Below are 12197 nucleotides of genomic sequence, written 5' to 3'. Positions count from 1 at the left end.
GCTGTTTGTTAATTTTTCTTAGATGCACTCCGATGTTCAGAGATACTTGAATTCAAACAACAAAGGCTCCTCGAATTGAAGGAAATCACTTCCAACACCTAAAATACCTCAAAAAAGGAGCAGCTCTTATAGCCACAAATTTCTCCCATCCTCTATCTTAGATTACCCTGAATCCAAATTGTCGATATCAATAACCCTTTCAGGTAATTTCGATTTTCCTCTGGAAGATAACGTAATAATTTATTCCAATTTTTGATAACTTCCTCATTGTCCAATTTAATTTGAGGAATGTCCAATTCAGTATCCTCTGAACTTCCTTCTTCACTCTGCATTGTATCCAGTAACATAGTCTCCTTTTGCTTTTGTTCCCTGTCAAAATATCTTTTGAGCATATTCACATGTCCCATTCTGTGGGTCTGGAGTCCTTATCAAATAGTTCACCTCACTCAATTTCTTTTCAACTTAATAATGTCCACTAAGTGTTGCTTTTAAAGGCCCACCTTCACTGGAAGTAACACTGACACCTTATCTCCGATAGCAAAATTGCGAGTTTTTCATTTCTTGTTTGTTTCCTGTTTCATTGTGTGCTGTGATACTTTTAAATGCTGTCTCACCAACTCCGCTGCTCTATTTAACCATTCTCTAAAATCTGACACATAGTCCAAATGTGTGGTCTTTGAATTATGACTTATTAATTTCTCCTTAATCAATTTTAGCAGTGCTCTCACTTCATGCCCAAAAAATAATTCAAATGGACTGAATTTGGTTGTTTCATTTGCTGCATCTCTGATGGCACGCAGTACAAACAGAATTCCTTTATCCCAATCATCTGTATGGTATTGATCATGGAATTTCAATGGGTCTTAAAGGTCTGTTGCCACCTTTCTAGCGCTCCCTGTAATTCTGGATGGCATGCAGTAGATTTGAATTGTTTACTCCAAAGCTGTCCATAACTACTTTGAATAATTTTGATGTGAAATTTGACCCTTGATCTGATTGTATTTCTGTGGGTAGTCCGTATCTCGTGAAAACTTTAAGTAATTCCTCAACAATTCTTTTAGCTATGATATTGCAAAATGGAAAGTCCTCTGGGAATCTAGTGCTTCATTCTCAATTGAATTTTAACTATCTTTAAAGATTCTGATGGAGTTTCCAGCAAATTTAAATGCTGAGCTATTGCAGTAATTATCTCTCCCTTCCCCACGGAAGGAGGCAGTTCCAACTCCAGCTTGACTACCAATTCCAGCAGCTTTTTCTTGTTCACCTTTTGTAAAGCTCCCAAAGTCACTTCTGCCACCTCCAGAAAGCACTTAGTGACTGATAGAGCCATTGCTATCCAAAGCACTATTTAATTCAATTGAAATCAACATCACTAACACCTACCACTCGCTGCCTTTGAGTCCAACAACCCTAATCCCAATTTTGAGCTATGCAACAAATCCCACAAAGAACCCCCAGTCTGTTATGGACCAGGCCAGACCCACTCAAAACACTTCAAGAAGGTAGCCCAGACCCTAACTTTTCTAGTTGTTTTAAAGTCAATATTCCAGGAGTGACACAGCTGGCCCAAACACTCAGTTTTAAACAAAACAGAATTTATTTACACATGATCAAAAGAAAACTGGATTTAGAATAACATAACTATTTAAAAACCCAATCGACTCTATTGCAACTTAACGATGCTTTTCAAAATACTTGCAACATCCCCATAAATACCCCCTTGGCAAAATATGTAAAATTAAACACCGGCTCTTAGAGGAGAGATATAGGAGAAAGGGAGGATCAGCATGGAGCTGTTTCTTTGACCAGCAGTCTCCAAAATTGACTGGTTGCTAAAACCAAACCAAACCGGGCAAAATGCTGAGTTTGGCCAATTGGACATTCGCTTTTCATTATACAAGTTTTTTTTTAAACTTGAAACCCTTTTGCCTGTTAGCTATAATCAAATTTGCCCTAAAACCCATACAAACCAGACACATTGGAATCTATGTGTTTACAGCTCCTCTGGAAAAAGAAAACCAGGACAACCTAACCTTGTTAAAGGAACAGCATTATCACATACTTTATATACTTTATTAAAAGCTTGTATCTGTGGCTACTTATTAATTTATGAATCCCTAACTATTTATTGTGATAACTGTCAATGTAAACCCATATCGCATGTGTTTTTCTCCTTTGATGAGGCCACTATCTTGGCGGGGAGCTGTAAGAGTGACCATTGATATTGAAAAGACAACCATGTGTCAAAGTGATTTATTGGAAAGCTGACTGATGATCAAAACAGTTGTAATGACCTATCACCTGTTGGTACTTGAGATTACTGACCGTGCCAGACTTTTGGCAATTAAAAGGGAGGTCCATGTGTTCCACTACACTCCTTAAGGTCCTACCATTCACCATGAAACTCCTCCCTTGATTTGACTTTCTAAAATGCAAGACCACATACATATCTATATTAAATTCCATTTGCTGTTTCTTGGCCCACTTTCCCAGCTGATCAAGGCCCTGCTACAATTTCTGATAACCTTCCTCACTGTCCATGATACCTCTTATTTTAGGGTCATCTGCAAACTTACTAATCATGCCTTGTACATTTTCATCAAAATCATTGAAATAGATAACAAACAGTAATGATCCAGCACTGACCCCGAGGCACTCTGCTAGTCACAGGTCTCCTGTCTGACAAGCATCTTTCCACTATTATCCTCTGCTTCCTACCATCAAGCTAATTGTGTATCCAATTTGCCAGCTCCCCCTGAATTCCATACGATCTAACCTTCTAGAGCAGCATACCATGTGAAACCTTATCAAAGGCCTTACTGAAATCCATAGAGACTACGTCTACCACCCTGCCCTCATCAACCTTCCTGGTCACTTCATCCAAGAACTCTAACAAATTTGTGAGGCATAATCTCCCACGCAAAAAGCCATGCTGACTATTCCTAATCAAATCCTGTCTTTCCAAATGCACGTATATCTGATCTCTCAGAATCTCCTCAAGTAACTTACCTCCTATGCATTTTAGGCTTATTGGTCTGTAGTTCCCAGTTTTTTTCTTTGCAGCCCTCTTGAATAAGGCACAACATTTGCTACCCTCTGGGACCTCACCTGTGGCTAATGATGATACAAAAATATCAGCCAAGGCCACTGCAATTTCTTCTCCAGCCTCTTGCAGTGTTCTTGGATATGTCTGGTTACGACCAGCAGATTAATCCACTGAACGGCCTGTTTCTATGATGTACATCTCTATGACTCCAATTAACTAAGTACTTTTGAAATTTAGCCAGTGTTGTAATGTAGAACAAATAATTAGTGAAACGAAGATGGGCCGCTACTTGGGACTCATATTCTATACTTTCCCTCTATATATAATTTGTGGATGTGGTATTTGTGAGGCATGAATTTGCATTTGTATTTAATGTGGAAGTGTTGGAATTCATCACTATAATGTGTCTTTTTCAGAATGATTCTCCATTGGAGCTGGTTCAATGTACAGCAAGTGACATCTCATTTGAAAGTAGAAGTCCTGAAGCCACCTCCACATTTCTAATTGAAACAGTAAAATATACTGCCAGCCAATTTAAGCTGTATGCTAATTTTGGATATGTACATCTCTCGTGGACGAATAAATGTTTAAACAAAGAAACATTCTCCTCTGGCCTAAGAAGAAATAAATGGTTAAATTCGCCCTTCATTCTTCTTGACAGAGCAGTGAGACAAAATCACGAATCTTCTACCAGAGTATAGTACACAATGGGAGCTCTGATCAGCAGTCTGAAGAAAGAAGACTTGGTAAAGTTGTTGCAGTTTACCATTTTGAGGAAATCCTTTATGTTGGTCTTTATTAAGTGAAGCTCACAGACTGGTCTTAGTATGTAGGTGAGGCTGTTAACAATCTGTTAACTCTGGGCAGTCTGATTAAAGCACTAGAGTCTTTTTAATGCACAGTGAAGCTCAAAATGGACTTGGGGAGTGGATCTGCAGTTGGATACAAGTACACTACACAAACATGAATAACATAAGTCTTGATCAATGGGTGGGAATCAGAAAGCTTCCTGATTTAAATCAGGAGTCAGGTAGGGTTGCCGTTCTCTCCATCCTGTCTTTTTGTTATAGTCCATCAAGAAAGATGTGGGTGAAAAGTTGTGGGTTAGAGCTATCTCTGGTATCGGAGTTATCAGATCAAAGCTGCCTTATATGTCGCTTAAGTCACCATTGTGATAAAGGTATATAAGGTAACATCATTTGTCATTTTAAAGAAGAGACAAATCGGTTTTTGATTTCAATTCTGTGAAGGTAGCTTTTTTGAGAGGTCATAAACTTATTTGGAACAGTGAACTAAATATATATTTTCCAAGAAAACATATTCCTGGTGCCAAGTGTGTGGTGTTAATTGGATTTTACTTTGCTGAGTTTTACAACATAAGAGAAAACAAGTGGTCAGGGTCCACTAGTAGCTTAAGGTCAAGGGAACAATTTCATCCTAGCAGGGCAGGTTGTTAGTTTTTAAAACCTCCACATTGTGAGAGTTTGTAAAGTCTGGCTGTTGAAGACAAAAAGGAATCAAAGTTGTCAGAACTGGAAAGAAGTCTCCTAAATCATTAAAGCTGGAGAAAGTCAGTTATGTAAGAAACTATAGTTATGATAGGAATGATTCTTCACTGGAAATATCTGCAAAGGATATTGCTGGAAATGTGTTGAATATTTTTGCTGATAATAGTAATATATAGCTTAACTATCTTATCTGTATAAGGTTTTATTTGTTTCTGTTTTGTAATAAACTTTTGTTCTTCTGTCAGAGAACATTGGCAACAGCCTTGTGTGAGTAAGCACCCTGGTAACCCCACTGCAAAATTAAAACTTTATAGTTTATAAATCCAGGTCTCACTCTAGGATTTAACTTGACAGTATTGTCATCAGCTGAGATCATAATAGCTGAGCTCAAATCCGCTGTTGCTGTACAGACTAGTTGGCATCGACGACCAGTTTGAAGTAGTCTCAGGAGCATTGGTAAATGAAAGCAAGAGTGAACGTTGTTTTTTGCGAACTGGGCCAAATATCCTTTGTCCCCTTAACTGTCAGGTGAGATATTCTTCCACAAGCCCCACCATACATCTCCCTCTAGATGACTGTGGTGAAGAAAGTATTGTCGTTCACCTCCCTTGAGGAATGTGCCTTTCCTTCCCGCCTATCTGCTCCATCCTCGGCTCTGACCCATCAACATCACTGCCCACCTTTGTCTACCTATCGCATTCCTAGCTGCCTCCCCAGCCCCACCCCTCCCATTTATCTCTCAGCCCCCTTTCCTACATTTCTGATGAAGAGCTTATGTTTGAAACGTCAACTCTCCTGCTCCTCAGACTGCCTGACCAGCTATGCTTTTCCAGCACCACACTTTTTTTTGACCCTTTTTAAAGGATGTCTGGAGAAAGATGCAATTGTAAGGTTAGTTCTGAGCAACTTCATGGTGCAGAATTTTGTGCTGTATATGCTGTTCTTAGGGAGGCACTGTGAGACAAATATCATATCCACTTGGAGGGCTATCTACTTGGTGAAAGATAATTGCACAAAACTTGCTGGTCATCCAAAGAAAGAAGACAGTGTTGCAGACTGGTATGTTCCAAAGTGCTAAACGACTACTAAAACTCATAGCAGTCACTACAGAGGTGCAATTTTGAGAGGTTACTGTCGAAAACCTTTCAGTTATAACACACACAAGGGCTGATAAAGCTGTGTTTCTTAAAAAATATATATATTTTGAATAAAGGATTGAAAATGCATTGAAGTGTCCCAGAATGGAACATGGTTTATAGAGGGGGAAAGAGAAGTCTATTGCAATTTCTTTAATTTCCTATTTTAAATGTTTTTGTGCTCAGTCTGTATATCTGATGTGGAAAGTTAATTTGTTAAATCTTAACATTATTAAGGATATAATGTGAAAAATAATATTTGGGGCCAAATTTAATTTTATTTCAGATTCTGTAATATTTGAGTTGAAATGTTTTGTGATGTATTTTTACAAATTTTATGAATAAAGTATGGTTTTGTTTTGGAAGGAGGAAGAAAAGCAAAACCCACAAACAGCAGTGTGGTAATGATCAAATAATCTGGATTAGAGAGAACTATTATTTAGGATTTAAAAAGTTCTCTGCTGTTTCTCAAATGGTGCCATGGGATCACTTACCTGAGATAGAGTTCTGAAGTCTAGTTTTAATATCCCACCCAAAAGACAGCACCCCTAACCATTTTAGCATGCTGTATGATGCACTGAAGTGTCAGCCGAGGTTCTGTGTTCAATTTTCAAGACTTGAACGTACAAGACTTGACTTGTCCACACAGAGGTCAGAGTGCTAGCATTTAACTAAGATTGATACTTTGATAGTTGGTAGCTTGTGCATGTCGTTAATTACAATTACAAAAGCCTTTTCTACCCTGTCCAATAGCATTATCTTCAATACAAAGCCATTGGACTTCGCAGAAGTAGACCCATTCGGCTCAAGTCTGCTCTGCGATTCAATACAATTATGTCTGATCTGACCCTCAACATTATTTTTCGCTATAACCCTTGATTCCTTTACTGGTGAAAAATCTATCTTGCCCTTGAACATTGGTCAGACTCCGTTGTTCACAATTTCCTGCAGTAAAAAGTCCATTACGTTTTCACAGATTCATTACTCTGGAGAAGTTCCTCCTTATCTCTGTTTTATGTGATACTCTGAGATTATGCCCTCTGGTTCTAGACTCTCCCACAAGGGGAAACAACGTTACTGAATTTATCTGTCAATTTCTCTAAGAATCTTGTATGCTTGAATAAGATTATCTCAAATTCTTCTAAGTTGCAATGTGTACAGGCCCAACGTACTCAACCAATTATTTTGCTAATAGTATAGTCATATTGCGAATGTTAGGAATGAATATTCAGAAACAGCTGGAAAACTGAAAGAATGCTCACTTTGCAATGCAGTCTGCTTTTACCTGATGCCACCTATGTGGAATATTTGGATATTACATTTTTCAGTCCTAAACCATCAATCGAAATTTCTTAACTAGCTTTGCAAAACTACAAGAAATTGCAAACGAGTAGAACAATCCAGCCTATTTCAGTTGTCCAGATAAATCTTTTCATCTCTAGCGTTCCATCTTCATCTTAGGATTCATTAAAGACTTCAGGATTTTCGCTTCCACTAATCTTGGAAATCTATTACCAAATGTATCAGTTTATATGAAGAGAGTTCCTAAAATCAATCCTAAATGCAACTTTCATTAGTTTGTCCTGTTGTATAGGGGTTGACCTGAAAGGATTGACCAGGCATGTTAAAGTTACCATCTACATCTCCCTTATAGTATTTTAAACATTGATATGATGGATGATGTAACTTGTGCCTGATTGCTATAATGCAATAGATCATGTCTTGTTTCGAATAAGAGCATCTTCCCATTAGATTACCTCATGGTTCTCCTTTACCATACTTGACCAAGAAGGCCCTGTAGATCCCAACCTTAAAAAAACATTGGCAGGAAATCTATCTTACAAAGACCACTGCTGAGGATTCATCACAGGTTCTACTGTTGCAATATTACTTGAAGCAACATAGTATCTTTTCAATTCACTTAAAATCTATAAGATTACCACTGGATGCCTTTTTTTGAAGGCTGATATATCCAACCCTCTCTAGTCTTCAGCTTATCTGCATCTCATTTGTATACCTCAGTGAACAGAATTGGGTGCAGCACTTCTGTTGCTAAGTAACCATAATCTCTATGTCCTCTGACTTGTAATGCTGCACAATGTATCAAAACACATGGTCTTTGTTAATTATAGTTCTTCATTATGCATGTTTTACAAATGATCTTCTAAGAAAGAGGCTTTCTTGTAATCTTGTAGAATTGTAGACTGAAGAAGTGCAGGTATCAAGTTTATGGGCCTATTTAAAGGAGATTGATTTAGTTGCATAAAAGTGACAAGCTTGTCCCATGCATTTGCTGTTGTGCTGATAACAGACTTGTTGCTCAACGTGAATGTTAATGCGAGATATAGAGTGCAGAGATGTTAGCCTGTTATCAGAATGATGAACAACAGTAACATCATTTATGAGGTAATTTTTGTTTGAATTATAATTCCCAAAAAGTGTTCCAAAGGAATAGATGATGAGCCTTAATGGTGGTGTGGTTACATGATTAGATTAGATTCCCTGCAGTGTGGAAATGGGCTCTTCGGCCCAACCAGTCCACACTGACCTTCCGAAGAGTAACCCAATCAGACCTATTTCCCTCTGACCAATGCACCTAACACTATGGGCAATTTAGCATGCCCAATTCACCTGGCCTGCACATCTTTGGACGTGGGAGGAAACCAGAGCACCCAGAGGAAACCCACGCAGACACTGGGAGAATGTGCAAACTCCACACAGACAGTCGCCTGAGGCTGGAATCGAACTCCGGTCCCTGGTGCTGTGAGGTAGCAGTGCTAACCACTGACCCAGCATGCCACCCATGGTGACCTAAACATCAGTTGATGGCATGTCTTCAAAATAGGAAAAGGGTCAGCTAAATATTGCATCCTTTGTTTTGCTATTCATTTATACCAGGGCTGTTCAGTATCACAACTCTATCAAACAACCTTGGTTCCCTAAGGGAAGGTATGTTATTTATAATCCATCCCATTTTAACGAAGCATCACAAAAACGACTATAATTATTGTTGTTTGTGGAAGCTTACTGGTAAAGAATTGACTGTCACTTTTGTGTATCCCTGGTTGGGGATTCTAGAGCCAGGGAGCACAATTTAGTAATAAGGAGGATGCTGCATAGGTCTGAAGTGAGGAGAATGTTTTTAAACTCAGGGTTGTAAATCTTTTGAGTTCTCTACCACAGAAGACTGTGGAAGCTCAACCTTCGAGTATCATAAGAGTCATGAAGTCATACAGCATGGAAAGATACCCTTTGGTCCAACTTTCCATGCTGACCCAAGTTTCCCAAACTAAACTAGTCTCACTTGCCTGCATTTGGCCCATATCCTTCTAAACCTTTCCTATTCATGTACATATCCAAATGTCTTTTAAATGTTGTGACTGTATCTGCATCTACCACTTCCTTTGTCAATACATTCCACACAAATCACCCTCTGCATGGAAGACATCCCTTGTGTCCCTTTTAAATCTTTCTCCGCTCACCTTTTAAAAATGTGCCCATAGGTTTTGAACTTGCCCAACCTAGGGAAAAGATCTTTGCTAATCACCACTGCCTTATCGTGTGCCACTTTCCAATTCCTCTTTCAGCTCATCCATTTCTGCAGTCCGAATCATGCAGCATGGAATCAGACCTGTTGGTCCAACTAGTCCCACTTGCCTGTGCTTCACCTATGTTCTTGCAAATCTTTCCTATTCATGTGCTTATCCAAATATCTTTTAAATATTCTAACTGCACCCACATCCACCACTTTCTTTGGCAGTTCATTCCACATATGAACTAATGTCTGTTTTTAAAAAATGTTGTCCCTCAAGTCCTTTTTAAATCTTTCTCCTTTCAACTTAAAAATATGCCATCTAGTTTTGAACTCCCTTCACCCGAGGGAGAAGATCCTTGCTATTGATCTTATCTAAAATTCTATAAGGTCACCCTCAACTTCCTAAGCTTTCATGAAAAAAGTCAGATCCTTTCCAGCCTATTCTTTTAATCCAAACCTTCCATTCCAGTAATATTTTGATAAATCTTTTCTGAACCCTCTCTAATTTAATAACATCCTCCCTAATAGTAGGGTGACCAAAACTGTACACAATACTCCAAAAGTGGCCTGATCAGCATCCTGTACAACCTTAACATGATGTCTGAAATTCTACACTCAGTGGTCTAAGCAATGAATGGCAAGTGTGCTAAACGCTTCTGAACCACCCTTTCTAACTGTGATGCAACTTTCAAGGATCTGTGTACCTGAACCCCTAGGTATCTCTGCTCAATAATATTACCCAAGGTCCTACCATTAACAGTACAAGTCCTGCCCCAAAGATGTACAGCACGAAAACAGACCCTTCGATCCAACTCATCCATGTTGACCAGATATCCTAAATTGATCTTGTCCCATTCGCCAGCACTTTGTCTATATTCCTCTAAGGTGAAAGTGAGGACTGCAGATGCTGGAGACTAGAGTCAAGCTTAAAGTGGTGCTGGAAATGCACAGCAGGTCAGGCAGCATCTGAGGAGCAGGAAAATAGAGGTTCCTGATGAAGGGCTCCTGCCCATAATGTCAATTTTCCTGCTCCTCGGATGTTGCCTGACCTGCTGTGCATTTCCAACACCACTCTAATCTTGACTCATGTCCCTCTAAACCCTTCCTATTCGTATACCCATTCAGATGCCTTTTAAATGTTGTAATTGTACCAGCCTCCACCACTTCCTCTGACAACTCATTCAATTCACGCATCTCCTTTTGCGTGAAATACTTGCCCTTTAGGTCCCTTTTAAGTCTTTCCCCTCTCACCCTAAATCTATGCCTTCTAGTTCTGGACTGTCCCACCAGAGGGAAAAGAGCTTGTCAATTAACCCATCCATGCCCCTTATGATTTTATAAACCTCTATAAGGTCACCCCATAGTCTCCAATGCTCCAGGAAAGACAACCTATTCAGCCTCTCCGTATAGCTCAAACCTTCCAACCTGGCAACATCCTTGTAAATCTTTTCTGAATCCTTTCAAGTGTCACAACATCTTTCTATAGGAGGGAGACCAGTATTGCACACAATATTCCAAAAGTGGCTTAACCAATAGTCCTGTGTAGCCAAAACATTACCTCCTAACCTCTATACTCAATGCTCTGACCAATAAAGGAAAGTATACCAAACACCACCTTCACTATCCTATCTACCTGCGACTCTACTTTCAAGGAGCTATGAACCTGCACTCCAAGGTCTCTTTATTCAGCAACACACCCTCGGACCTTACCATTAGGTGTATAAGTCCTGCTATGATTTGCATTCCAAAGTCCAGCACCTTACGTTTATCTAAATTAAACTCCATTTGCCACTCCTTGGCCCATGAGCCCATCTGATCAAGATCTCATTGTACACTGATGTAACTGTCTTCGCAATCTGCTACACCTCCAATTGTAGCGTCATTGCAAAATTACTAACTATACTACTGATGTTTAAAAGCAGTGGACCCAGCACCGATCCTCATGGCACTCCACTGGTCACAGGCCTCCAGTCTGAAAGGTAACCCTCCACCACCACCCTCTGCTTCTACCTTCGAGCAGTTCTGTATCCAAATGGCGAGTTCTCCCTGTATTCCATGAGATCTAACCTTACTAAGCAGGCTATCATGAGAAACATTGTTGAATACCTTACTGAAGCCATATAGATCATATCCACTGCTCTGCTCTCATCAATCCTCTTTGTTACTTCTTCAAACATCTCAATCATGTTTGTGAGACATGATTTCCCATGCACAAAGCCATGCTGATTATTCCTAATCAGTCCTTGCCTTTCCAAATACATGTACATCCTGTCCCTCAGGATTTCTTCCAACAACTTGCCCACCACAAATTTCAGGCTCACTGGTCTTTAGTTCCCTGGCTTTTCCTTACCACCTTTCTTAAATAGTGGCACAATGTTAGCCAATCTCCAGTCTTCTGACACCTCACCTGTGCCTATCAACGATATAAATTTCTCAGCAAGGGACCTAGTAATCACTTCCCTGGCTTCCCAGAGTTCAAGGGTACACCTGCTCAGGTCCTTGGGATTTATCCACCTTTATGCATTTTAGGACATCCAGCACCACCTCCTCTGTAATATGGATATTTGTTAAGGCATTTGCTTGTCTTTATCATTCAAGACAGAGCTATAAGAGCAGGAGTGTTCATGGCAGCATGATTGGGATGCCAGAGAAAGTGAGGTCCTGCATGTCCTCTGTGGTCGAATAGCCAAAGAAGATTGAATGTCTCACCAGCTGCAAAGGTGGAAGAAAGTTTCATTAGTAAGTTCAGACAAAGGATTGGAGTTGTACAAAAATTTGGTTGGGTTATAGTTGGAGCATTGTGCTGCTGTGATCGCTACATTTTAAGAAGGATGTGATTGCACTGGAAGGGATGCGGAGAAGATTGACCAGGATGTTGCCTGGGAAAGAACATCTCCGCTATGAAGAAAGACGAGATAAGCTCAGGTTGTTTTTTTTTTGGAGCAGAGAAGGTTGAGGGATGCCTCACGGTG

General features: G+C 39.7%; 1 long non-coding RNA gene across 2 annotated transcripts in view; it reads left to right on the top strand.

Annotated features, from left to right (window-relative positions):
• The window catches only part of LOC140494530 (uncharacterized), a 54293-nt gene that overhangs the window by 6994 nt on the left and 35102 nt on the right, over positions 1-12197 (top strand). For both annotated transcript variants that reach the window (XR_011964004.1, XR_011964003.1), the window contains exon 2: positions 3463-3792. This is a non-coding gene — a long non-coding RNA (uncharacterized lncRNA). The remainder of the gene's footprint in view (positions 1-3462; positions 3793-12197) is intronic.

Source organism: Chiloscyllium punctatum, chromosome 24 (assembly GCF_047496795.1).
Source record: "Chiloscyllium punctatum isolate Juve2018m chromosome 24, sChiPun1.3, whole genome shotgun sequence".
NCBI lineage: Eukaryota > Metazoa > Chordata > Chondrichthyes > Orectolobiformes > Hemiscylliidae > Chiloscyllium > Chiloscyllium punctatum.
The sequence above is the reverse complement of the archived record's forward strand: the minus strand, read 5'-3'. Positions and strand labels throughout refer to the sequence as shown.